Here is a 26,149-nt window from a genome sequence, read left to right on the forward strand (position 1 = left end):
AATCCAAAAATGGGCAGAAGACCTAATAGACATTTCTCCAAAGAAGATATACAGACTGCCAACAAACACATGAAAGAATGCTCAACATCATTAATCATTAGAGAAGTGCAAATCAAAACTACAATGAGATATCATCTCACACCAGTCAGAATGGCCATCACCAAAAAATCTAGAAACAAGAACTGCTGGAGAGGGTGTGGAGAAAAGGGAACACTCTTGCACTGTTGGTGGGAATGTAAATTGATACAGCCACTATGGAGAACAGTATGGAGGTTCCTTAAAAACCTACAAATAGAACTACCATACGACCCAGCAATCCCACTACTGGGCATATACCCTGAGAAAACCATAATTCAAAAAGAGTCATGTACCAAAATGTTCATTGCAGCTCTATTTACAATAGCCAAGACATGGAAGCAACCTAAGTGTCCATCATCGGATGAATGGATAAAGAAGATGTGGCACACATATACAATGGAATATTACTCAGCCATAAAAAGAAACGAAATTGAGATATTTGTAGTGAGGTGGATGGACTTAGAGTCTGTCATACACAGTGAAGTAAGTCAGAAAGAGAAAAACAAATACCATATGCTAATATATATATATGGAATCTAAGAAAAAAAAATGTCATGAAGAACCTAGGGGTAAGACGGGAATAAAGACACAGCCCTACTAGAGAATGGACTTGAGGATATGGGGAGGGGGAAGGGTAAGCTGTGACAAAGTGAAAGAGAGGCATGGATATATATACACTACCAAATGTAAGGTAGATAGCTAGTGGGAAGCAGCCGCTTAGCACAGGGAGATCAACCTGGTGCTTTGTGACCGCCTGGAGGGGTGGGAGGGAGGGAGACGCAAGAGGGAAGAGATATGGGAACATATGTATATGTATAACTGATTCACTTTGTTATAAAGCAGAAACTAGCAGACCATTGTAAAGCAATTATGCTCCAATAAAGATGTTAAAATAAATAAATAAATAAAAATAAAATTTAATTGTCTTTTTAAAAAAAAACAAGAGTCTGGGCTCACTGAACTCATTCTTTTGATATGCACCTCAGGTATCTGGGACCAGTATCCTGAGTTTTCACATCCTGAGTTTCCTCAGGGCTCACATTGGAGGGCTGCAACTACTGATGACTGTGACATCCTTTGTTTACTGATACATCAGTAAATATTCCACTTCTCAGGGGTTAGGTAAGGGTCCAACTTCATTGTTTTTTTTTGTTTTTTTTTTTTTTTGCATTTGGATATCCAGGTTTCCCAACAACCACTTACTGAAAAGACTGTCATTTCCCCCATTGAACAGTCTTGGCACCCTTGTCAAAAATCACTTGACCATATATGGGTGGCTATTGGCACAAGACCTCAGTTTCCTCAGACATTGCAGCTGACTTCCTCCAGGGTGAATGATCCAAGGTGACACAGCCAAGCTGAAGAAGCCATCCACCATCATTTCTGCAATGTCTTCCTCATTACACAGGTCACCACTGCAGCCCCACAACCCCGTTCAAGGTGGGAGGAGATTGCACAGGGGCTGGAGGTGGGGATCACTGGGGACCACCTTGGAGACTGAATACCATACCACATAGATAAAAATATGAGCTAACATGACTGTAGTGCTTATTTTGAGCAAGGCACTGTCCTAACACATTAATACATTTAATTCTCCCTATAGCCCTATTAGGTAAATATTGTTATTTTACATATGAGAAAACTGAGGCACAGAGAAGTTCAGTTAATGGCCCAAGATTCCACAGCTAGCAGGGATGGAGGCAGAACTTGAACTCAGATGACCTGGTGCCAGAGTACTCCTGTCACACAGGATACACCACTGCCTCAGTGGGCACTGAATTGGTGAGCAGTAAAACAATGAAGATTAAATCAAAAGGGTGAGAAAGAAGATAAGGGAAACAAAAATAGAGCAGGGGGGAAAAAAGCAGGGGCTCGGGGACAGAAAACCAGTGAAAAGAAAGGGAGAAAGTAGATCAGTAAAATGGTGATGGTTCAAAATGGAAGCTATAGAAGGCAAGAAGAAAAAGCAGAATAAGACTATAGCTTAAAATTCTGCAAAGAAAGATTAAGAGTTTTGGAAAGAACAATCAAGGGAGAAACACAAAGCTGAAACATATGGAAAGAAGGTTTACAAAACTATCAAACAAACTGAAACAAAACACATACATAAAAGGATAATCAGTGAGAAGGTTAAAAAGGATATAGTAGAGGGTAGGAACATCTTGCTTGAGGCAGCTAAGAGGCTGGAATAGGGTTTTTAGGACACTTGAAGCTCCTCCCCTGTCTGAAACAGACAGGAAAGCCTCAGGCACCCTCCGCATCTGCAGCCTCCCTCTCTGTGGCTCGCAGTCCACTAGGCTGGGCCCCTCACTGCCACCTCAGGAGGCCTAGGGCAGAGTTTTCTAGAACACTACTTCTCAAAGTGGGGTCTTTGAACCAGCAATATCTCATCACCAGAGATTGATTGGAATGCAGAGTCTTATGCCCTCTGACTCAGCAATTTACAACTGAGATACAGCAAAAGTTAACATTTTAACATATTTCCTTCAGATCTACCTTTTTTCCTTAATAAAATATTAGAGATATCCATTCCTCTGTTGATGGACATTTAGGCTACTTCTATGTCCTGGCTATTGTAAATAGTGTTGCAATGGACATTGGGGTGCATGTATCTTTTGGAATTATGGTTTTCTCCGGGTATATGCCCAGGATTGGAATTGCTGGGTCATATGGTAGTTCTATTTTTAGTGTTTTTTTATTTTTGTGGTTCGCAGGCCTCTCACTGTTGTGGCCTCTCCCGTTGCAGAGCACAGGCTCCGGACACGCAGGCTCGGTGGCCATGGCTCACGGGCCCAGCCGTTCCGCGGCATGTGGGATCTTCCCAGACCGGGGCATGAACCTGTGTCCCCTGCATCGGCAGGCAAACTCTCAACCACTGAGCCACCAGGGAAGCCCTATTTTTAGTTTTTTAAGGAACCTCCATACTGTTCTCCATAGTGGCTGTATCAATTTACATTCCCACCAACAGTGTAAGAAGGTTCCCTTTTCTCTACACCCTCTCCAGTATTTATTGTTTGTAGATTTTTTGATGATGGCCATTTTGACCAGTGTGGGGTGGTACCACACTATAGTTTTGATCTGCATTTCTCTAATAATTAGTGATGTTGAGCATCTTTTTGTGTGCCTCTTGGCCATCTGTATGTCTTCTTTGGAGAAAAGTCTATTTCAGTCTTCTGCCCATTTTTGGATTGGGTTGTTTGTTTTTTTGATATTGAGCTGTGTGAGCTGTTTGTATATTTTGGAGATTAATCCCTTGTCAGTTGCTTCATTTTCAAATATTTTCTCCCACTCAGAGGGTTGGCAAAGCAGAAAGAGAGACACAGACGTAGAGAACAAATGTATGGACACCAAGGGGGGTATGGGGTGGATTGGGAGATTGGGATTGACATATGTATACTACTATGTATGAAGTAGATGGCTGGTGAGTGCCAACTGTATAGCACAGGGAACAAAAAAAAGAGGGTACAGTCTGTTTGCAGGACTTAAGTTAACCTTAAAAATGCATTCCAATATATCAATACATTAGGTGCAGACAAATACTGTTCGATTCCACTTATAGGAGGTACCTAGAATAGTCAAATTCATAGAGTCAGAAAGTACATTGGTAGATGCCACGGGCCAAAAGGGGGCAGTGGGGGGAGTGGGGAGGTGGAACAGGGAGTTAGTGCTTAAAGGGGACAGAGTTTCAACTTAGGAAGGTGAAAAATTTGGGAGATGGATGATGGTTAGAGTTGCACAACAATGTGAATGTACTTAGTGCCACTGAACAGTACAGTTAAATATAGTTAAAATAGTATGTTTTATATTATGTGACCTTTACCACAATAAAAAATATTTTTTAAAAATTAGAGGTATAGTGTCTTCCCACATCCACTCCCTCTCTCCCCTCAGTTCTCTTTCCTTCCCTTGAGATAGCTGCTAATATGAAGTTGGTATGTTTCCTTTCCTGAAGTTTATTTACACCTTTATTGTAAATGATAGAATAAACACAAAATTTTGTGTGCATTTCATTTTACATAAATATTATCATACCCTATGTACCTTTCTGCAACTTGCCTCTTTAACTCAGCACTGAGTCTTTTTGTTTTTTACCCATACCCCCTACTGCGGAAGCACAGACTCTTAACCATTGGACCACAAGGGAAGTCCAGCATTGAGTCTTAAATGTTTGTTTATGTTAACATATAGAGGCTGAGTTCACTCATTTTAATAGCTGTATAGTATTCCTTTGGTTTAATATTGTGAAATGTATTTATTAGTTCTCTTGAGTAACAGTTGGGCTGTTTCCAATTTTTTGCTATTACCAAAAAAAACAGAAAAGAAATGCTGAAATGAACATTTGCATATCTATGTGCACACGTGAGAGTTTCACAAATGCAAACACCTAGAAGAGGGTTTTCTGGGTTGCCCCGTATTTATATCTTTATATTTACTGGATATTGCCAAATTGCTTTCCAAAGTGATTGAGCCAACTTACTCCTGCCAACCAAGTGCAATTTTTTCTACGTTCAAACCCTCACCCTCACTTTACTGTCTTGGTGTTTTAGACACTGTGGGCTGGCTAACCAAATACCCTGGTCTAATCCTTTTTGCCTGGCATACCTCTGTTATAGATATTGGAAAACTAAATATATTCCTTTCTCCCTTTCCTCTGGGGAGGCCATGAAACATAGTTCTGTACACTGTATCCCTCATGTTTTATTAAAGAAAAAAATAAGAAGTAAAATTTGCAAAATATCAACATTTGTTAAGAATTTATTGTAGGTACGTAAGTCTTACGTTATATCATTCCCTGTTTTTTTCTGATGTGTGAAGAATTTAAAAGTTTTTCCTTTTCTGACAAAGAGGATGGGTTCATTAGCTTTGCTCTCTCTTCCCTGATTCTGTCTTTAAAACTGGGTGAAATCCCTGAAGGCACACCAGCTACCTTGAAATCAGGTAGCTGAGCTACTGAACTGATGTCCACAGTTGCTTACCTCCAGACTTCTTGTTATGTGAGAAAAAGAATCTCCCATTTGTCAGTCACTGCTACAGTCTCCTTCCGTATCTGCAGGAGGAATTGGTTCCAAGATCCCCCTGGATAACAAAATCTGCGGATTTCAAGTCCCTTTTCTATAGTGGTGTGGTGTTCACGGCCCTCTGCATCAGCTGGTTCTGCATTCTCAGATTCAACCAACCATTCCATCTGCAGCCTAGTGTCCTTAGGTCTTCTTTTATTTGCAGCCTAATGCATTCCTGATAAATATAGCCAGGCTTGCTAATTTTTGCCAGTCTGAAGGATGTAAATAGCATCTCATCATGTTTTAAGATGCATTTCCCTGCTTATGGAAGAAGTTGAGCTTCTTTCTATATGTTTCATGTGTTTATTGGTCATAGAAATCATCATTTGCCCATTTTCCTTTTGGGTTGTTTGTACTTTCCTCATTAATTGTAGGTTAAAAAAATATTTTGGATACCAATCCTTTCTCAATTATATGCATTACATATATCATCTTCCAATCTGTAGCTTTTCTTTTATTTCCCCCAGTTTTATTGAGAAATAATTGACATTCATCACTGTATAAGTTTAAAGGGTACAGCATGATGGCTTGATTTACATATATTGTGAAATGATTATCACAATAAGCTCAGCTAGCATCCATCATTGTAGCTTTTCTTTTTCACCTTGTTCATGGCTTTCCATGACATGTGTCTGTAAAAAAGTCTTAAATTTCAATGTAGTGTAATTTGACAGTATTGAATCTTATTAAGAATTCTTGGGACTTCCCTGGTGGTCCAGTGGCTAAGACTCCGTGCTCCCAATGTAGGGGGCCCGGGCTCAATCCCTGCTCAGGGAAATAGATCCCACTTGCCGCAACTAAAAGATCTCACATGCTGCACTAAAGATCCTGTATGCCACAACCTCACAGGCCGCAATGAAGATTCTGCATGCTACAGCTCAGACCTGGCTCAGACAAATAAATAAATAGATTTAAAAAAAAAAAAGGACTTCCCCAGTGACACAGTGGTTAAGAATCCACCTGCTAGTGCAGGTGACACGGGTTCGAGCTCTGGTCTGGGAAGATCCCACATGCTGCAGAGCAACTAAGCCCCGGCACCACAACTACTGAACCCGTGTGCCACAACTATTGAAGCCCGCACACCTAGAGCCTGTGCTCCTCAACAAGAGAAGCCACTGCAATGAGAAGCCCTCGCACCGCAACAAAGAGTAGCCCTCACTCGCCACAAGTAGAGAAAGCCTGCACACAGCAATGAAGACTCAACGCAGCCAAAAATAAAAATAAATTAAAAAAAAAAATTCTTCCCTATCCAGAAGGCATAAACATACTCTTCCAATATATTCTTCTGAATGTTTTACTTTTAATATTTAATTTTAATTAATTAAATAATTAAATTTAATATTTAAGCCTTTAACCCACTTGGAATTTATTTTGAGTGTGGAATAAGCTAGGGATCAGGTTGGTGCTTTTTTCTATCTGCATAACCAATTGTCCCAGTCACATTTATTGCAAAGTCCACTCCTTTTCCTGCACATTTGTAACTACACCACTCTTATGTACTGTGGTGGGTAAACCCTAATATGATCCCCAATGATCCTGCCTCTCAGTACTCAGGTTCTTATGTAGTCCTCTCCCCTTGAGTGTGAGCTGGACATAGTGACTCACTTTGAAAAAATGGAATACACATCAGTGAGGGTATGTCACTTATGAGATTAGATTATTATAAGGTGTGGCTTCCATCTTGAGTTTTCTTTCTCCACTCATTCTGGGGGAAGTCAACTGCCATGTTGTGTGAGAAGCCCTCTCTATGGATTGACCTGTATAGTGAAGAAGAGGAGCCTCTTGTGTTAATGAGCTTGGAAGTGGATTTTCTTCCCTTCATAAAACTGCAACTCTGGCCAAAAACTTGCCTACAACCACATGAGAGACCCTGAGCCAGAACTACTGTGCCACTCTTGGACGCCTAATCCTCAGAAAGTGTGTGGTAATAAATGTTTGTTGTTTTAAGCTGCTAAAATATGGGATAACTTGTTATACCGCATTACTTAACTGACACAAATACCAATTCCATATATGTGAAATTCTTCAGGATTTTCCCTAAAGACAATTATATTATCTGCAGATAATGACAGGTTTTTTTTTTGTTTGTTATTTGTTTTCTTTCCAATACTTTCACTTTTCATCTTTTTCTTTTTCAATCTTTCTTTATTGTGAACAAATGTACTGACAGAGGCCATCCTTGTTTCTATCTTTAAAGGTAATACTTCTAACATTTCACCACTGAGAATGAGGTGTTTTGTTTTAGTTTTTTTGTTTGTTTTGTTTCTGTTTTTGTTTTTTTCAGTAAAATTCTTAACAACAAAAGACAGGTTAAAGTAATTAAGTAATTCTCTTCTGTTTCTAGTGTGCTGAGTGTGGCCCCTTCCATACCTTAGAGCTTCAGGGTGCCTAGGCCCACATTCAAATACCAGAATCAGCCTCTCTCAGCCTGAGGCCTCCGCTGATGCCCCCCAAAACTTAGGAAGGCTGCTCTGCCTCAGTGAAGAGAAGCCTAGACTTGCTGTGGAATCACAGCTCCAGGAGCAGTACTCAAGCAATGACTTTCTCTTAGGAATTGAACTTCAAATCCCCTAGCTCCCTCACCCCTCTGGTGGGATCATTGTAAGGGTCTGCTTCTGGGGAATCCAAAAGAAGACTGTTTTCATAAAATGGTTGTTGAATTTATCATTTGGGTTTTTTTTTTTCTGAATCTATTGAGATGACTTTTGTTTCTTGATCTGTAGCTGGGAAATTATATTGCTATTCTCTACTGGCTAAATGACATCCTTTTCTTCCTGGGATATTTCCTACATTGCTGCATTTGGATAGCTAGTGGTTTATTTATAATTGTTATATGTGTAAAGTGAAACTGAACTGTCAATTTCACTGTCCTTTCTGATTTGGTGTCAGGGTTACACTAGCAGTGGTCAGTGACTAGCCTCATACAAATTGTTCAATCTTGCTTCTGAGTTTGGGTAAGATGGAGGTTTTCTGTTCCTTGAAGGTGACAAAAGTGCCTATGAGGACATCTAGGCTTAGTGAAGTATTTTTGTGCCTAGAATTTTTATTTGGATTCAATTTCTTTAATGTATAAATCTATTCAAGTTTTCTATTTCTTGAATAATTTTTGGTAAGTGATATTTTTCCAGGTAATTGTCCACTATATCTCATTTTTCAAATGCATAGTTTAACATACAGAGCTCAGAGTTTTAGGAGAGCTGCTCATCTCTCCTCCCTTGCAGGGCTGGGCAGACACAGAAAGGTGGCAAAGAAAAAAGATATTTTTGTTCATCTCTGAGATAAGCCTCAAAAAGACATGGAGGAGGAGCTGTTAATTTCTCAGACACTCCTAGTTATATTCATTAAAGACTTTTCATTGTAATTTTTTAAAAACTCACTAACACATTCTGAGTGTGTAGGGGATAGGGTGAACCAGGGCCCATAGGCTAGGCAGAGGCACCAAAGGTGACTTTAGGTGAAGGTGAGCACCAACTGGGCAGAGAGGAGGTTTTCTTGGCAGGATGATAAGGCAAGATGCTTACTTGGCACAGAGGCCACAGCCACATGATGGAGACCTAGAGGCCAAATCAGGAGGTAGAACTTTATCCCATAGTTACCTGGTTCCCCACATTTTGCCAAATACACCATTTTGGAGAGAACTGCAGGGTAAGAGAGGGGTGAAAGACACAGACTTTTTCTTAGTACTTTTATTTTTGGCTGCATTGGGTCTTCGTTGCTGCACATGGGCTTTCTCTAGTTGTGGCAAGCAGGGGTTACTCTTCATTGCAGTGCATGGGCCTCTCATTGCGGTGGCCTCTCCTGTTGCGGAGCACAGGCTCCAGGCATGCGGGCTTCAGCAGTTGCAGCACGTGGGCTCCAGAGCTCAGGCTCAGTAGTTGTGGTGCATGGGCCCAGTTGCTCCGTGGCATGTGGGATCTTCCCCGACGAGGGATCGAACCCGTGTCCCCTGCATTAGCAGGTGGATTCTTTTTTTTTGTGGTACGCGGGCCTCTCACCGCTGCAGCCCCTCCCGCCGCGGAGCACAGGCTCTGGATGCACAGGCCCAGCGGCCGCGGCCCACGGGCCCAGCCACTCCATGGCATGCGGGATCCTCCCGGACCAGGGCACGAACCCATGTCCCCTGCGTTGGCAGGCGGACTCCCAACCACTGCACCACCAGGGAAGCCCAGCAGGTGGATTCTTAACCACTGCGCCACCAGGGAAGCCCTACATATGTGTTTCTGTAGAGTTGCAGTCAAGAGGTCCTTCTTAGTACTTTTAGGCCCTATTTTAACATAACTTGGTGGGGAAAGGGAGATAAGGATAAAGAGATAAGGGAGAGGCTGGATCAGTAGAGGTAGTGCCCCTAGAGCAGCTAAGTCTTAGGTGTGACCAGGGTGGGAAAAGCCTGTAATCAAGTGGGAGAATTTGACCTGGGTGTTGGGAGGAAAGGGTGTGAATGTAGCCTTGGGACAAGAATGCACAAGGGGTTTGGGAAATCCAGTGCTTTGCAGCTGTGTGACCTCGGGCAAGTTACTTAACTCCCAAAGCCTTGGAATACCAGAATAAGGTCTCTGACTTTCAACTGAGTTCCATGCAATTTTAAATTCATGTGGCTTTGCCACAGGGATCTGAGGATCAGTGGGGTGGGTGGAAACTTTGGGACATATTTCCCAAGGCCCCGTCTTCAACCTTAGTAGCACCCGTATTCTATCTCATTTGTGCACCGGGGCTCAGAGCAATAGTGTTGTTTGGGAAAACAAAAGATTCTGTGGTTTAAAAATTAAAATACTAAAGAGAAACTGCCATGGATATTCAACAACCACTGGGATTTTTAAAATGATGAAACATAGCGTTCTAGAAAAGTAAATGCACAATGATATGCAAAATGGATTAGAGAAGGGAGAAATTAGAATCTTGGTTCTCAAGGAGTGGTCTGTGGACCAGGAACATCAGCATCACCTGAAAGCTTGTAAGAAAGGCAGGACCTTGCGCCCTGACTCAGAACAACTGAATCAGAATTTACATTGACTTTAGATGATTTAGAAATACTTCAAGCCTCTGTTAATGCGGGCCCAAAGCAGGGGCTTCATTTTTAGTGACCTGCTAGGACTGAAACCGTGTAACTCAGATTGGGACTTGAACCCACATGCCAGGACTCGAACCCAGCCAAAACCCACATTGGGACTTGAACCCATGGCCTTTTAACTGAGATCACACACCTGCTTTCAGGACTTAATGAAGCTCAGATTCTTGATGTCACAGAAAGGATTCAGTGAGAGATAAAGTGATAGGTAAGAAGTGGATTTATTTAGAGAGAAACATATTCCACAGAGTGTGGGCCATCTCAGAAGGTGAAAGGTCTTGGGAGAAACACACTCCACAGAAAGAGTGTGGGCCATCTGAGAAGGCAAGGCAGTCCCAGGGTATGGGGTTATCAGTTTTTATAGGGGCGGGTAATTTCATAGGCTAATGAGTGGGAGGGGTATTCCAGCTATTTCGGGAAGGGGCGAGGATTTCCAGGAATTGAGGCACCACCCACTTTTTGACCTTTATGGTTGGCCTTGGAACTGTCATGGTACCTGTGGGTATATCATTTAGCTTGGTGATGTGTTACAATGAACATATACTGAGCCTCCAGGTGTAGTGGAAGTCAACTTGTCTGCCATCTTGGACTTATTTGGTTCTACTCAGTTTATGTCATGTCCTTGGGCTATGTCATTCTTTTAAAGCTTGTGCCCTGACCCCTTCCCTCTGTTTCAGGACCAGGGAGGTCCAATAAGTGAAGGAGGAGCCCACTGTGCGAGACTCATGAATGGCAAAGAGACCCCACTCCTCACCCCCAGGGGGGAAGGACCCTCAGATCCAGCCTTGAAGACGGTGGTCATACCAGAACAGAGGTATTGCTAGGAATTTTGATTTTTCAAGAGAAGCATGAAATCCAGATTCCAATGTTTAATCTCCTGACTTTTTAATCTTGACAGCCAATTTTTTAAATTGTTCCTAATTTTGAGGAAAAAAAACTGAAAAGAGAATAATAAAACAAACTTGTTTTCTTTTAACCCAGGGTTGGGGGGTGGCAAACCAAGGAGGGTATGAAACAGTGTATATGGTATACTATGTGTCCTGGTTTGGGTTTCTCCCAAGGTAAACTCTGAGACCAGAATTTGAGTGCAAGTAGTTCAGGTGGGAAGTGAGCTTGTGGGAAGTGAAGAAGTGAAACAAGGAAGGGAAAGCAGCCTATAATGAGTGGCTTATTCAACAAATTACTGCTATGGGAAACTGGAGCCCAATGCTGCTGAGAAGCTCTTGGAACCAGCATAGAACTTGCACTCCCAGTTATCCCACCAGAAGGATAGGTGGCGAGTTGGCATGTTAAGATACCACTTCCTGAGCTTCTTGGATGGAGCTGTTCCTGGGTAGGAGTAATTCCCCCCTACACACGGCCTGCTGTTAGTGCTTAAAATAGTCTTCCCAGCTTCCGTCAAGTCTTCAGGCACAAAACTACACTCTTGGTAAGTGAGTCTGTAGGAGCACACTGACAAGAGAAGGTCCAAAGGATACAGCAGAGTACTGACAGCAACTGCTATGCAGCTGTTTGCGTGAGGAAGTTCTTTTTACTTACCTGTGGCCCAAATGTGTATGGATATGAAAATACCAGAAAACAATAAGAATGGTTGCTGCTGGGGAGGATAATTGGAGAGAAGGGACAGGGATGTCAGGGAGGCTTTCATCATGGATCATTTTACCTTTTGAATTTTGAAACTGGTGAATGTATTACTTATTTTTAATCAGTACAATTAAAGCATAGAGTTTTAAAAGTGTCCTGCAAGAAGAGAAAAGAATAAAAATAGATTACAAAATGACTTGCATGTGACATCTGAATTCAGGAAAAAGGAGGTAGGTGGTGGGTGAGGAGAAGTAGAGCACACTTAAAGGAAAGACAGGTGTTCAGATGGGCTGAAGTGATGAGTGTGTACAGTGACTAGGCAGCTCGGATATCTGATTCCATGCTACTTTATATATTTTAGTATATTAAATTTTGTGTAACACTTAACTAAATGGGATTTAATACTTTTATCTTTACCAGGCTATGCATTCTACTTCTTGGTACAAACATTAGGGTCACCAAACCATGAGATGGGTTTTGAAGGCAGCCAAACACAGTCACCAACATTCTTCCTAAAGTGTGTAAACGTTGACTGTTATGGATCATCTCTTCCTTTTTTTTTTTTGGCCACACAGCCTGGCTTGTGGGATCTTAGTTCCCTGACTAGGGATTGAACCTGGGCCCAGCAGTGAAAGAGCTGAGTCCTTACCACTGGACTGCCAGGAAAATCCCAATCATCTCTTCCTTAATATCAAATGGAGTCTCCAGGAGTCCTGTTTAAAAAGTAACTGCCCTCTATGAATAGCCAACACAATGTTGAAAAAGAACAAAGTTGAAGGACTTATACTTCCTGATTTCAAAAATTACTACAAAGCTACAGTAATCAAAACAGTGTGATACTGGCATAAAGATAGATATATAGATCAACAGAATAGAATAGAAACCCCAGAAATAAATCCTTAAGTCTATGGTCAATCGATTTTTGTCACAGATCTCAAGACAATTTAATGGAGAAAGGACAGTGTTTTCAACAAATGGTGTTGAGAAAACTGGATTTCCACATGCAAAAGAATAAAAGTTGGACCCCTACCTTACAACCATATACAAAAAAATTACTCAGGGTGGCTCAAAGACCTAAACATGAGAGCTAGAACTATAAAACACTTAGAAGAAAACACAAGGAAAATCTTTATGAAATTGGTGTTTATAGCTGCGTTATTCACAATAGCCAAAAAATGGAAGTAACCCAAGGTGTCTGTTGATGGACATCATGGACAAAATGATGTTTTATCAAAAAAAAAGAAAAGAAAAGATTTCCCTACATCATCAATAATGGGACAAAACAACAATGCTTCCAGATGTCATGCACTGAGAAGGATACATCACATTTGTGATTCTTGCCAAAAATGTTTAACTCAAATCTAATCACGAGGGAACATCAGCAAATCCAAATTAAGGAACATTCTGCAAGATAAGTGACCCAAACTCTTCAAACACATCTACATCATGAAAGACAAAAAAAAAAAAAAAAAAAAAAAGCAAAGAGGAACTTCCCTGGTGCTCCAGTGATTAAGACTCTGCCTACCAATGCAAAGGACATGGGTTTGATCCCTGGTCTGGAAGATCCCACATGCTGCAGAGCAACTAAGCCCGCGTGACGCAAATACTAAGCCAACGCGCCACAACTACTGAAGCCCATGTGCTGCAACTACTGAAGCCCATGCACCTACAGCGTGTGCTCTGCAAGAGACACCACTGCAATGAGAAGCCCACGCACCGCAATGAAGAGTAGCCCCTGCTCGCCGCAACAAGAGAAAGCCCACACACAGCAACGAAGACCCAGCACAGCCAAAAAAATAAAAAAACAAACAAATAAATAAATAAAAGCAAAGAAACTCCTGCAGATTAAAAGATTAAAGAGGCATGACAGCTAAATGCAACATGGGATCCTTAATTGGATTTAGGATCAAAAAGAAAAATATATACAAAGGACATTATTGGGACAATTAGGGAAATTTTAATATAGACTGAATATTAGAGATTGGTACAATAACAATGTTAAATTTCCAGAGAGTGATATTATGGTTGTGTAGAATGTTTTTGTTTGTAGGAAATTTATGGTGAAGTGTTTAGAGGTGAAATGCCATGATGTCTGCAGTAACTCCCAAATGTTTCAGCCAGGGGAAAAAATGAGAGAGAGTAGGTACAATTGGAGAATCTAGGTGAACGATTATGAGTGTTTATTATATCTTTCTTGGGACTTTTCCTGAGGGTTTGAAATTTTCAAAATACAAATTCGTGGATTAAAAACAAAATAAAAACAAAATTTGGGGTTAAGAAGGAACTGTGCCCATAGGTGCAAACTACTGTGGATTTACAAATGTGCCCAGATGTGGGCTCAAGGAGGGCAGATACCTCACCTCTGGGTTTTCTAGTAGAGGTGAACAGAAAAGCCAGATTTATCTGCTGCTGTGGTGGAGTCAACAGGTAGTGAGTCAGAAGCCAAAGATGGGGCGCTGAGATGGGCTGTGCCCTTGGAGCGATGGGCAAGGATGTAGAGTCAAGGAAAGAGGTACAAATGTATGATTTCCAGTCCTGATGCTTGGCTGGGCTTCCCTGCTTAAAAACATCTCTGCCACCCCTATTGCAGTGCCTAACAAGAGAGACATTACCTTACTCTCCCAATAAACTCATATTAATTCATTAAACAAGTAGGTGCTGAGCATCTACTACTGGGGTATAAAAACGGACAAGACTGATGTGGTCCCTCTACCTCACAGAGCCCAGAGTCCAGTCTTGAGGACAGATGGGGAAATGGTGTGACAAGTGATTTGGAAAGGCCCCATAACCTGAGCTGGTGAACTGGGCAGCGGAAAAGGCTCCCCAGGGGAAAGTAACCAGCAAGTTGGGGAGTAAGACAAGCTAGCTGAGGGTTACAGGAGATGAGGGTGTTAAAAATGAAGAGAGGGGGCTTCCCTGGTGGTGCAGTGGTTGAGAGTCCGCCTGCCGTTGCGGGGGACGCGGGTTCGTGCCCCGGTCCGGGAGGATCCCACATGCCGCGGAGCGGCTGGGCCCATGGGCCATGGCCGCTGGGGCTGCACGTCCAGAGCCTGTGCTCTGCAATGGGAGAGGCCGCGGCGGTGAGAGGCCCGCGTGCCGCAAAAAAAAAAAAAAAAAATGAAGAGAGGGCTTCTCTGGTGGCGCAGTGGTTAAGAATCCTCCTGTCAGTGCAGGAGACACAGGTTTGAGCCCTGGTCCAGGAAGATCCCACATGTCGAGGAGCAACTAAGCCTGTGCGCCACAACTACAGAGCCTGTGTTCTAGAGCCCGTGAGCCACAACCACTGAAGCTCGCGTGCCTAGAGCCCGTGCTCCGCAACAGGAGAAGGCACGCAATGAGAAGCCTGCGCACCGCAACAAAGAGTAGCCCTCACTCACCGCAACTAGAGAAAGCCTGCGCACAGTAACAAAGACACAACACAGCCAAAAATAAATAAATAAATAAATTATTTTAAAAAATGAAGAGAGGGCTTCCCTGGTGGTGCAGTGGTTGGGAGTCCGCCTGCCGTTGCGGGGGACGCGGGTTCGTGCCCCGGTCCGGGAAGATCCCACATGCCGCGGAGCGGCTGGGCGCGTGAGCCATGGCCGCTGAGCCTGCGCGTCCGGAGCCTGTGCTCTGCAACGGGAGAGGCCACAACAGTGAGAGGCCCGCGTACTGCAAAAAAAAAAAAAAAAAAAAAGAAGAGAAAGAGAAGTGGGAGGCATCAGTTTAAGTGTGCTTTCTTCAAGGGACAGAATTCACACAGATTTCTTTGAATCCTAGCTCTTCACCTTAAACACTGTGCAGCATTGAGCAAGTTGCTGAACATTTCTGGGCTCTGGTATCTCAGAATGAAAATAGAGAAAATAATGCCTCCCTGCAGTGTGAGGGTGAGAAAAATATGGTGCAAGGAGCACCTGGTACCTGGTAGATACACATAAATATTAATGTGGCACTCTCTTCTCTTCTCCACCATCTTATGTGCGGTTGAACTTTCTCCTCACCATGTCTTGTAACGAGACTTGCAGGATCAAGTGATTCCTGACCAAGAAACAAAAGCAGTATTGTCCCATTCCCCAACGTATTAGAATGAAAACTGATAATACAACAGGTAAAATTCGGAGAGAAGACATTGGAGCAGAACCAAGCGGGGTCTATAAGCAGCCCCACACATGAGGAGGCAAACATATTTATGCTGTGTCAAAGTCACTTACATTTTACCATATCACCCTGAGAACATCACTATCTGAACAGCTGGATGTATTTTATTGGGAAAATGATTTTTCTCTTTATGTCAGTGTTTCTGCACTAGTGCTTTGGCTTGGTAATAAATATGTAAGACCTTTTGTTGGAAGGAAAAAAATGTCAATGTGAACTTCAGTTTCACAATTTTGCCTGAGGCCAGCTCTTGCAATACATGTACATGTATGTGAAAAACTCAGATAACCAGTGTCCAGAATGTATGAAGAACTTTTTTTTAAACCATGATGAAATGCTATTTATTACCACTTAAAACCTCTTACTAATTGTCTATAGGCACAAAGCACAAATTTCCATATCTTAAGTTACCAGTTGGTCATTTTATTTATTTATTTAACATCTTTATTGGTGTATAATTGCTTTACAATATTGTGTTAGTTTCTGCTGTGTAACAAAGTGAATCAGCTATATTAATACATATATCCCCATATCCCCTCCCTCTTGTGTCTCCCTTCTACCCTCCCTCTTGTGTCTCCCTCCCACCCTCCCTATCCTACCCTCTAGGTGGTCACAAAGCACCTAGCTGACCTCCCTGTGCTATGCGGCTGCTTCCTACTAGCTCTGTATTTTACACTTGGTAGTATATATATGACAGTGCTACTCTCTCACTTCGTCCCAGCTCACCCCTGCCTGCCATGACCTCAAGTCCATTCTCTATATCTACGTCTTTATTCCTGCCCTGCCACTAGGTTCATCAGTACCATTTTTTTTTTATTTTTCAGATTCCATATATATGTGTTAGCACACAGTATTTGTTTTTTTCTTTTTGACTTACTTCACTCTGTATGACAGACTCTAGGTCCATCCACCGCACTACAAATAACTCAATTTCATTTCTTTTTATGCCTGAGTAATATTCCATTGTATATATGTACCACATCTTCTTTGTCCATTCATCTGTCAATGGACATTTAGGCAGCTTCCATGTCCTGGCTATGGTAAATAGAGCTGCAATGAACATTGTGGTGCATGACTCTCTTTGAATTATGGTTTTCTCAGGGTATATGCCCAGTAGTGGGATTGCTGGTCATATGGTAGTTCTAATTTAGTTTTTTAAGGAACTTCCATACTGTTCTCCATAATGGCTGTATCAATTTACATTCCCACCAACAGTGCAAGAGGGTTCCCATTTTCTCTACACCCTCTCCAGCATTTATTGTTTGTAGATTTTTGATGATGGCCATTCTGACTGGTGTGAGGTGATACCTCATTGTAGTTTTGATTTGCGTTTCTCTAATGATTAGTGATGTTGAGCATTCTTTCATGTGTTTGTTGGCAATCTGTACATCTTCTTTGGAGAAATGTCTATTTAGATCTTCTGCCTATTTATGGATTGGGTTGTTTATTTTTTAATTTTATTTAAATAAATAAATTTATTTATTTATTTTTGGCTGCTTTGGGTCTTTGTTGCTGCACGCAGGCTTTCTCTAGTTATGGCGAGCAGGAGCTACTCTTTGTTGAGGTCGCGGGCTTCTCACTGTGGTGGCTTCTCTTGTTGTGGAACATGGGCTCTAGGTGCATGGGCTTCAGTAGTTGCGGCACGTGGACTCAGTGGTTGTGGCCCATGGTCTTAGTTGCTTAGTTGCTCTATGGCATGTGGGATCTTCCTGGAACATGGCTAGAACCCGTGTCCCCTACATTGGCAGGTGGATTCTTAACCATTGGGCCATCAGGGCAGTCCCTGTTTGTTTATTTAATATTGAGCTGTATGAGCTGTTTATAATATTTTGGAGATTAATCTTTGTCCGTTGATTCGTTTGCAAATATTTTTTCCCATTCTGAGTTGTATTTTCATCTTGTTTGTAGTTTCCTTTGCTTTGCAAAAGCTTTTAAGTTTCATTAGGTCCCATTTGTTTATTTTTATTTCCATTTCTCTAGGAGATGGGTCAAAAAGAATCTTGCTGTGATTTATGTCATAGAGTGTTCTTCCTATGTTTTCCTCTAAGAGTTTTATAGTGTCTGGCCTTACATTTAGGCCTTTAATTAATTTTGAGTTCATTTTTGTGTATGGTGTCAGGAAGTGTTCTAATTTCATTCTTTTACATGTAGCTGTTCAGTTTTCCCAGCACCACTTATTGAAGAGGCTGTCTTTTCTCCATTGTATATTCTTGCCTCCTTTATCTAAAGTAAGGTGACCATATGTGTGTGCATTTATCTCTGGGCTTTCTATCCTATTCCATTGATCTATATTTCTGTTTTCGTGCCAGTATCATACTGTCTTGATTACTGTAGCTTTGTAGTATAGTCTGAAGTCAGGGTGTCTGATTCTTCCACCTCCATTTTTTGTTCTCAAGATTGCTTTGGCTATTAGGGTATTTTGTGTTTCCACACAAATTGTGCAATTTTTCATTCTAGTTCTGTGAAAAATGCCATTGGTAGTTTGACAGGGATTGCATTGAATCTGTAGATTGTTTTGGGTAGTAGAGTCATTTTCACAATGTTGATTCTTCCAGTCCAAGAACATGGTATATCTCTCCATCTGTTTGTATCATCTTTAATTTCTTTCATCATTGTCTTATAGTTGTCTGCATGCAGGTCATTTGTCTGCTTAGGTAGGTTTATTGCTAGGTATTTTATTCTTTTTGTTGCAGTGATAAATGTGAGTGTTACTTCAATTTCTCTTTCAGATTTTTCATCATTAGTGTATAGGAATGCAAAGATTTCTGTGCATTAATTTTGTATCCTGCTACTTTACCAAATTCATTGATTAGCTCTAATAGTTTTCTGGCAGCATCCTTAGGATTCTCTATGTATATTATCATGTCATCTGCATACAGTGACCGCTTTACCTCTTCTTTTCTGATTTGGATTCCTTTTATTTCTTTTTCTTCTCTGATTGCTGTGGCTAAAACTTCCAAAACTATGTTGAATAACAGTAGTGAGAGTGGGCATTCTTGTCTTGTTCCTGATTTTAGAGGAAATGGTTTCAGTTTTTCACCATTGAGAACAATGTTGACTGTGGGTTTTTCATATATGGCCTTTATTATGTTGAGGTAAGTTCCCTCTATGCCTGCTTTCTGGAGAGTTTTTATCATAAATGGTGTTGAATTTTGTTGAAAGCTTTTTCTTCATCTATTGAGATGATCATACGTTTTTTATCCTTCAGTTTGTTAATATGGTGTATCACATTGATTGATTTGCGTATATTGAAGAGTCCTTGCATTCATGTAATAAACCCCACTTGATCATGGTGTATGATCCTTTTAATGTGCTGTTGGATTCTGTTTGCTAGTATTTTGTTGAGGATTTTTGCATCTATGTTCATCAGTGATATTGGTCTGTAATTTTCTTTTTTTGTGACATCTTTGTCTTGTTTTGGTATCAGGGTGATGGTGGCTTCATAGAATGAGTTTGGGAGTGTTCCTCCCCCTGCTATATTCTGGGCAAGTTTGAGAAGGATATGTGTTAACTCTTCTCTAAATGTTTGATAGAATTCGCCTGTGAAGCCATCTGGTCCTGGGCTTTTGTTTGTTGGAAATTTTTTGTTTCTTTTTTTTGGCTGTATTGTGCCATCTTGCTGTTCGTGGGCTTTCTCTAGTTGCGGCGAGCGGGGGCTACTCTTCATTGCAGTGCTTGGGCTTCTCATTGCGGTGGCTTCACTTGTTGCATAGCACAGGCTGTAGGTACACAGCCTTCAGCAGTTGTGGCTCATGGGCTCAATAGTTGTGGCTCGCAATACAGGCTCAGTAGTTGTGACACATGGGCTTAGTTGCTTCATGGCATATGGCATCCTCCCAGACCAGGGATGAAACCCGTATCCCCTGCATTAGCAGGCAGGTTCTTAACCACTGTACTACCAGGGAAGTCCCTGTTGGAAGAATTTTTAATCACAGTTTCAATTTCAGTGCTTGTGATTGGTCTGTTTATATTTTCTGTTTCTTCCTGGTTCAGTCTTGGAAGGTTGTGCTTTAGTAAGAATTTGTCCATTTCTTCCAGATTGTCCACTTTATTGGCATATAGTTGCTTGCAGTAATCCCTCGTGAGTCTTTGCATTTCTGCAGGGTCAGTTGTTACTTCTCCTTTTTTTTTTTTTGTGGTACACAGGCCTCTCACTGTTGTGGCCTCTCCCATTGTGGAGCACAGGCTCCGGACGCACAAGCTCAGCAGCCATAGCTCACGGGCCCAGCTGCTCTGTGGCATGTGGGATCTTCCCGGACTGGGGCACGGACCCGTGTCCCCTGAATTGGCAGGCGGACTCTCAACCACTGCGCCACCAGGGAAGCCCTACTTCTCCTTTTTCTTTTCTAATTCTGTTGAGTTGAGTCTTCTCTCTTTCTTTCTTGATGAGTCTGGCTAGTGGTTTATTGATTTTGTTTATCTTCTCAAAGAACCACCTTCTAGTTTTATTGATCTTTGCTATTCTTTCTTTCATTTCTTTTTCATTTATTTCTCATCTGATCTTTATGATTTCTTTCCTTCTGCTAACTTTGGGGCTTTTTTTTTGTTCTTCTTTCTCTAATTGCTTTAGGTGTAAAGTTAGGGGTTTTTTTTGAGATTTTTTTGGTTTTTTGAGGTAGGATTTTATTGCTGTAAACTTCCCTCTTAGAAGTGCTTTTTCTGCATCCCATAGGTTTTGGGTCCTCGTGTTTTCATTGTTATTTGTTTCTAGGTATTTTTAAATTTCCTCTTTGATTTCCTCAGTGATCTCTTGGTTATTTAGTAGTGTATTGTTGACCCTCCATGTGTTTGTATTTTTTACAGTTTTTTTCCTGTAATTGATATCTAGTCTCATAGTGTTGTGGTTGGAAAAGATACTGATATGATTTCAATTTTCTTAAATTTACCAAGGCTTGATTTGTGACCCAAGGTATGATCTATCCTGGAGAATGTTCCATGAGCACTTGAGACAAATTGTATTTTGTTGTTTTGGATGGAATGTTGTATAAATATCAATTAAATCTATGTGGTCTATTGTGCCATTTAAAGGTTGTGTTTCCTTATTTATTTTCATTTTGGATGATCTGTCCATTCGTGAAAGTGGGGTGTTAAAGTCCCCTACTATTATTTTTTTAATTAAAAAAATTATTAGTTTATTTATTTATTTTTGTCTGCATCGGGTCTCCGTTGCTGCATGCGGGCTTTCTCTAGTTGCCGCAAGCGGGGACTACTCTTTGTTGAGGTGTACGGGTTTCTCATTGTGGCTTTTCTTTGTTGTGGAGCATGGGTTCTAGGCATGTGGGTTTCAGTAGTGTGGCACGTGGGCTCAGTAGTTGTGGCTCGTGGGCTCTAGAGCGCAGGCTCAGTAGTTGTGGCACATGGGCTTAGTTGCTCCACGGCATGTGGGATCTTCCTAGACCAGGGCTCGAACCCGTGTCCCCTGAATTGGCAAGCTGATTCTTAACCACTGTGCCACCAGGGAAGTCCCCTCCTACTATTACTGTGTTACTGTTGATTTCCCCTTTTACGGCTGCTAGCATTTGCCTTATGCATTGAGGTTCTCTTATGTTGGGTGCATAAATATTTACAATTGTTATGTCTTCTTCAAGATCAAAGGATCGTTATGTAGCATCCTTCTTTGTCTCTTGTAATGATCTTTATTTTAAAGTCTATTTTGTCTGATTTGAGAATTGCTACTCCAGCTTTCTTTTGATTTCCATTTGCATGGAATAGCTTTTTCCATCCCCTCACTTTCAGTCTGTAGTGGGTCTCTTGTAAACAGCATATATACAGGTCTTGTTTTTGTATCCATTCAGCCAGTCTATGTCTTTTGGTGGGAGCATTTATTCCATTTACATTTAAGGTAATTATCGATATGTATGTTCCTACTACCATTTTCTTAATTGTTTTGGGTTTGTTTTTGTAGGTCCTTTCCTTCTTTTGTGTTTCTTGCTTTGAGAAGTTCCTTTAGCATTTGTTGTAAAGGTGGTTTTGTGGTGCTGAATTCTCTTAGCTTTTGCTTGTCTGTAAAGGTTTTAATTTCTCCATCGAATCTGAATGAGATCCTTGCTGGGTAGAGTAATTTTGGTTGTAGGTTTTTCCTTTTCATCACTTTAAATATGTCCTGCCACTCCCTTCTGGCTTGCAGAGTTTCTACTGAAAGATCACTATTAACGTTATGGGGATTCCCTTGTATGTTATTTGTTGCTTTTCCCTTGCTGCTTTTAATATTTTTTCTTTGTATTTAATTTTTGATAGTTTGATTAATATCTGTCTTGGTGTTTCTCCTTGGATTTATCCTCTATAGGACTCTGCACTTCCTGGACTTGATTGACTATTTCCTTTCCCATGTTAGGGAAGTTTTCAAGTATAATCTCTTCAAATATTTTCTCAATCCTTTTCTTCTTCTCTTCTTCTTCTGGGACCCCTATAATTTGAATGTTGGTGTGTTTAATGTTGTCCCAGAGGTCTCTGAGACTGTCCTCAATTCTTTTCATTCTTTCTTCTTTATTCTGCTCTATGGTAGTTATTTCCACTATTTTATCTTCCAGGTCAGTTATTCGTTCTTCTGCCTCAGTTATTCTGCTATGGATTCCTTCTAGAGAATATTTCATTTCATTTATTGTGTTGTTCATCATTGTTTGTTTGCTCTTTAGTTCTTCTAGGTCCTTTTTAAACATTTCTTGTATTTTCTCCATTCTATTTCTGAGCTTTTGGATCATCTTCACTATCATTACTCTGAATTATTTTTCAGGTAGACTGCCTATTTCCTCTGTATTTGTTTGGTCTGGTGGGTTTTTACCTGGCTCCTTCATCAGCTGCATATTTCTGTGTCTTCTCAATTTGCTTAACTTACTGTGTTTGGGGTCTACTTTTCACAGGCTGCAGGTTCATAGTTCCTGTTGTTTTTAGTGTTTGCCCCCAGTGGGTAAGGTTGGCTCAGTGGGTTGTGTAGGCTTCCTGGTGGAGGGGACTGGTGCCTGTGTTCTGGTGGGTGAGGCTGGATCTTGTTTTTCTGGTGGGCAGGGTTGATTCATTGTCTATTCAGGTATTCCAGAGATGCAGCGTACCTCAAGTTGATTGTGAGGCTGCTGGGAGAAATTTCCCTTTCTCTTCTTTGTTCGCACACTTCCTGAGGTTCAGCTTTGGTTTTGGTCCCACCTCTGCGTGTAGATTGCCCTCAGGCTTCTGTTCTAGCCCAGACAGGACAGGGTTAAAGCAGCGGCTGATTAGGGGGCTTTGGCTCACTCAGGCCAGGGGGAAGGAGGGGTACAGAATGCAGGGCTCGCCTGTGGTGGCAGAGGCTAGCATGATGTTGCAACAGCCTGAGGCACACCGTGTGTTCTCCTGGGGAAGTTGTTCCTGCATCATGGGACCCTGGCAGTGACGGGCTGCACAGGTGTCCAGGAGGGGAGGTGTGGATAGTGACCTGTGCTTGCACACAGGCTTCTTGGTGGCTGAAGCAGTAGCCTTAGCATTAAGCCTCAGCTCCCAGTCCCCACCCACCCTGGCGGGTGAGCAGACAAACCTCTCAGGCTGGTGAGTGCTGGTCAGCACCGATCCTCTGTGCAGGAATCTCTCCACTGTGCCCTCTGCAGCCCTGTTGCTGCTCTCTCTTCTGTGGCTCCAAACCTTCCTCGCCCGCACCCCCACACCCCCGCCCAGTCCCCGTCTCCACCAGTGAGGGGGCTTCCTAGTGCGTGGAAACTTTTCCTTCTTCACAGCTCCCTCCCAGAGGTGCATGTCCTGTCCCTATTCTTTTGTCTCTGTTTTTTCTTTTTTCTTTTGCCCTACCCAAGTATGTGAGGGTTTTCTTGCCTTTTGGGAAGTCTGAGGTCTTCTGCCAGCGTTCAGTAGGTGTTCTGTAGGAGTTGTTCCACAAGTAGATGTATTTTTGATGTATTTGTGGAGAGGAAGGTGATCTCTTCTCCACATCTTACGCCTCGCCATCTTGAAGGTCCCCCCTCCTGTTGGTCATTTTATATTAAAAAAGTACTTTATTGAGTGTGCAATTTAAAATTGAGTGTATTTTACAGAGTGTGTGCATTCATGAGCACAATCAAGTTTTGATCACTCCCATTAGCAACCATTCTCCATTTCGCTCCAATTCCCCCAGCCCTAGGCCACCACTAATCTACTTCTGTCTTTATGGATTTGCCTATTTTGGACATTTTGTATAAATGGAATCATACAATGTGTGGTCTTTTGTGACTTGCTTCTTTCACTTAGCATGTTTACAACGTTCCTCAATATTGTGGAAGAACTCAGGAATTAGTAATGAGACAAATAATTTTTAAAAATGGGCAAAAGTCTTGAACATTTCCCAAAAGAATATATTACAATGGCCAATAAGCACATGACAATATGCTGTTTATCACTGTCATCAAGAAAACATAAGTTAAAATTACCTCAAGATACCTCTTTACACATACCAGAATAGTTAAAATTTTTAAAATTGACAATACCTAGTATTAGAGGGTACGTGCAGCAACTGAAACCCTCATACACTGCTGGCAGGAGTGTAAAATGGTGCAATCATTTTAGAAATCTGACTGGCAGTTTCTAGTATAGTAAAACGTACATCTACCCCATAACCAGCAATTCCACTCTTGGTATTTATCCACATGAATGGAAGATATATTTATCTGTAAAACGGCTTGTACACGAGTATTCATAGTAGTCTTAGTCATAAGAGCCAAAAATTAGAAAAATAATTCCAAATATCCATTAACAGTATCTTCATACTGAAACAGGAGGGAAGAAGGCAGGGCACAACCTTTGAAAGAATGACATAGCCCAAGGACATGACATAGACTGAGTAGAGCAAAATAGGTCCAGGAAGGCAGACAAGTCAACTTCCACTAGACCTAGAGCCTCAATATACGCTTATCGTAACACATCAGCAAGCTAAATGACACACTTACAGGTGCCATGACAGTTTCAAGGCCAACCATAAGGATCAAAAAGATAGCGGTGGCCCAATTCCCAGAAATCCCCACCCCTTCTCGAAATAGTTGGAATACTCCTCCCACTCATTAGCCTATGAAATTACCCACCCCTATAAAAACTGACAACCCCATACCCTGGGGCCGCTCTTGCCTTCTGAGATGGTCCACGCTCTGTCTATGGAGTGTGTTTCTCTCTAAATAAATCCACTTGTTACCTATCACTTTGTTTCTCACTGAATTCTTTCTGCAATGAGATATCAAGAACCTGAGCTTCATTAAGTCCTGAAACCAGGTGTGTGATCTCAGTTGGAAGACTGTGGGTTTTGGCTGGGTTCAAGACCTGGCTGCGTGGGTTTGAGTCCCAATCAGGATTTTGGCTGGGTTTGAATCCTGGCTGCATGGGTTTGAGTCCCAGTCTGATTTTTGGCCAGGTTGGAGTTCCATCCACGTGGGTTCAAGTCCCAATCTGGGGTGCATGGTTTCAGTACAATGGAATGAAACACCTCTCAGCAATAAGAAGGAATGAATGATTGCTATATGCAACAGTAAGGATAAACCTCAAAAACATCATGCTGAGTGAAAGAAACCAGACACAAAAAAAGTGTATATACTGTGTGATTTCATTTATGTGGCAAAACTAATCGATGGTAAGAAAAGTCAGAAAATGGTTACCTCTTGGGAGGTTACTAACTGGGAAAAGGCATGGGGGGAATTCCTAGAGTGATGGAAACATTCTGAATCTTGAAGTGGATGGTGGTTACATGGACGTATACAAGGGTAGATAGTCATCCAGATGTCCACTTAAGAAGATCTGCACATGTTACTCCATATAAATTATACCTCAGGTAAAAATGTTAAAGTTGTTCCTTGGCTTTGACCAGCAGGCAACTTATTCTTGTTTGGTTCAGCACTCCAGCAACACCCCCACACCCCCTCCACTCGTGCTGTACCTTTAGTCATAGCAACACTAAAAGAAGATGGGTATTCTGCTTTTTGAGCAGGGCTAGGGCTGACCCTGGCTTATGGGTGGGGCTGGCAGTGGTGGTGGGTGGCTCAGGGCAGCTACTCAGCAGTGCCCTACCAGGGGGAAAAAGAGAGTCAAGATTTATAGGGAGTTTTGACTCAGAAAGGAAGGAATTTGCTAGAATGAAAAGTTGTGTGTGAAGCACCTGGCACTGGGCTAGGAACCTTGTACTTTTGATCTCATGCTTCCTTCTGCTCCTTTTTGAGGTCTTTGCACACCTGCCTCCTCTTTTTGGCCCCAGGGCCAACATGCCTCTTCAGAGAGGCTGTCCTCG

Source organism: Grampus griseus (assembly GCF_964374135.1).
Source record: "Grampus griseus genome assembly, chromosome: 14".
NCBI lineage: Eukaryota > Metazoa > Chordata > Mammalia > Artiodactyla > Delphinidae > Grampus > Grampus griseus.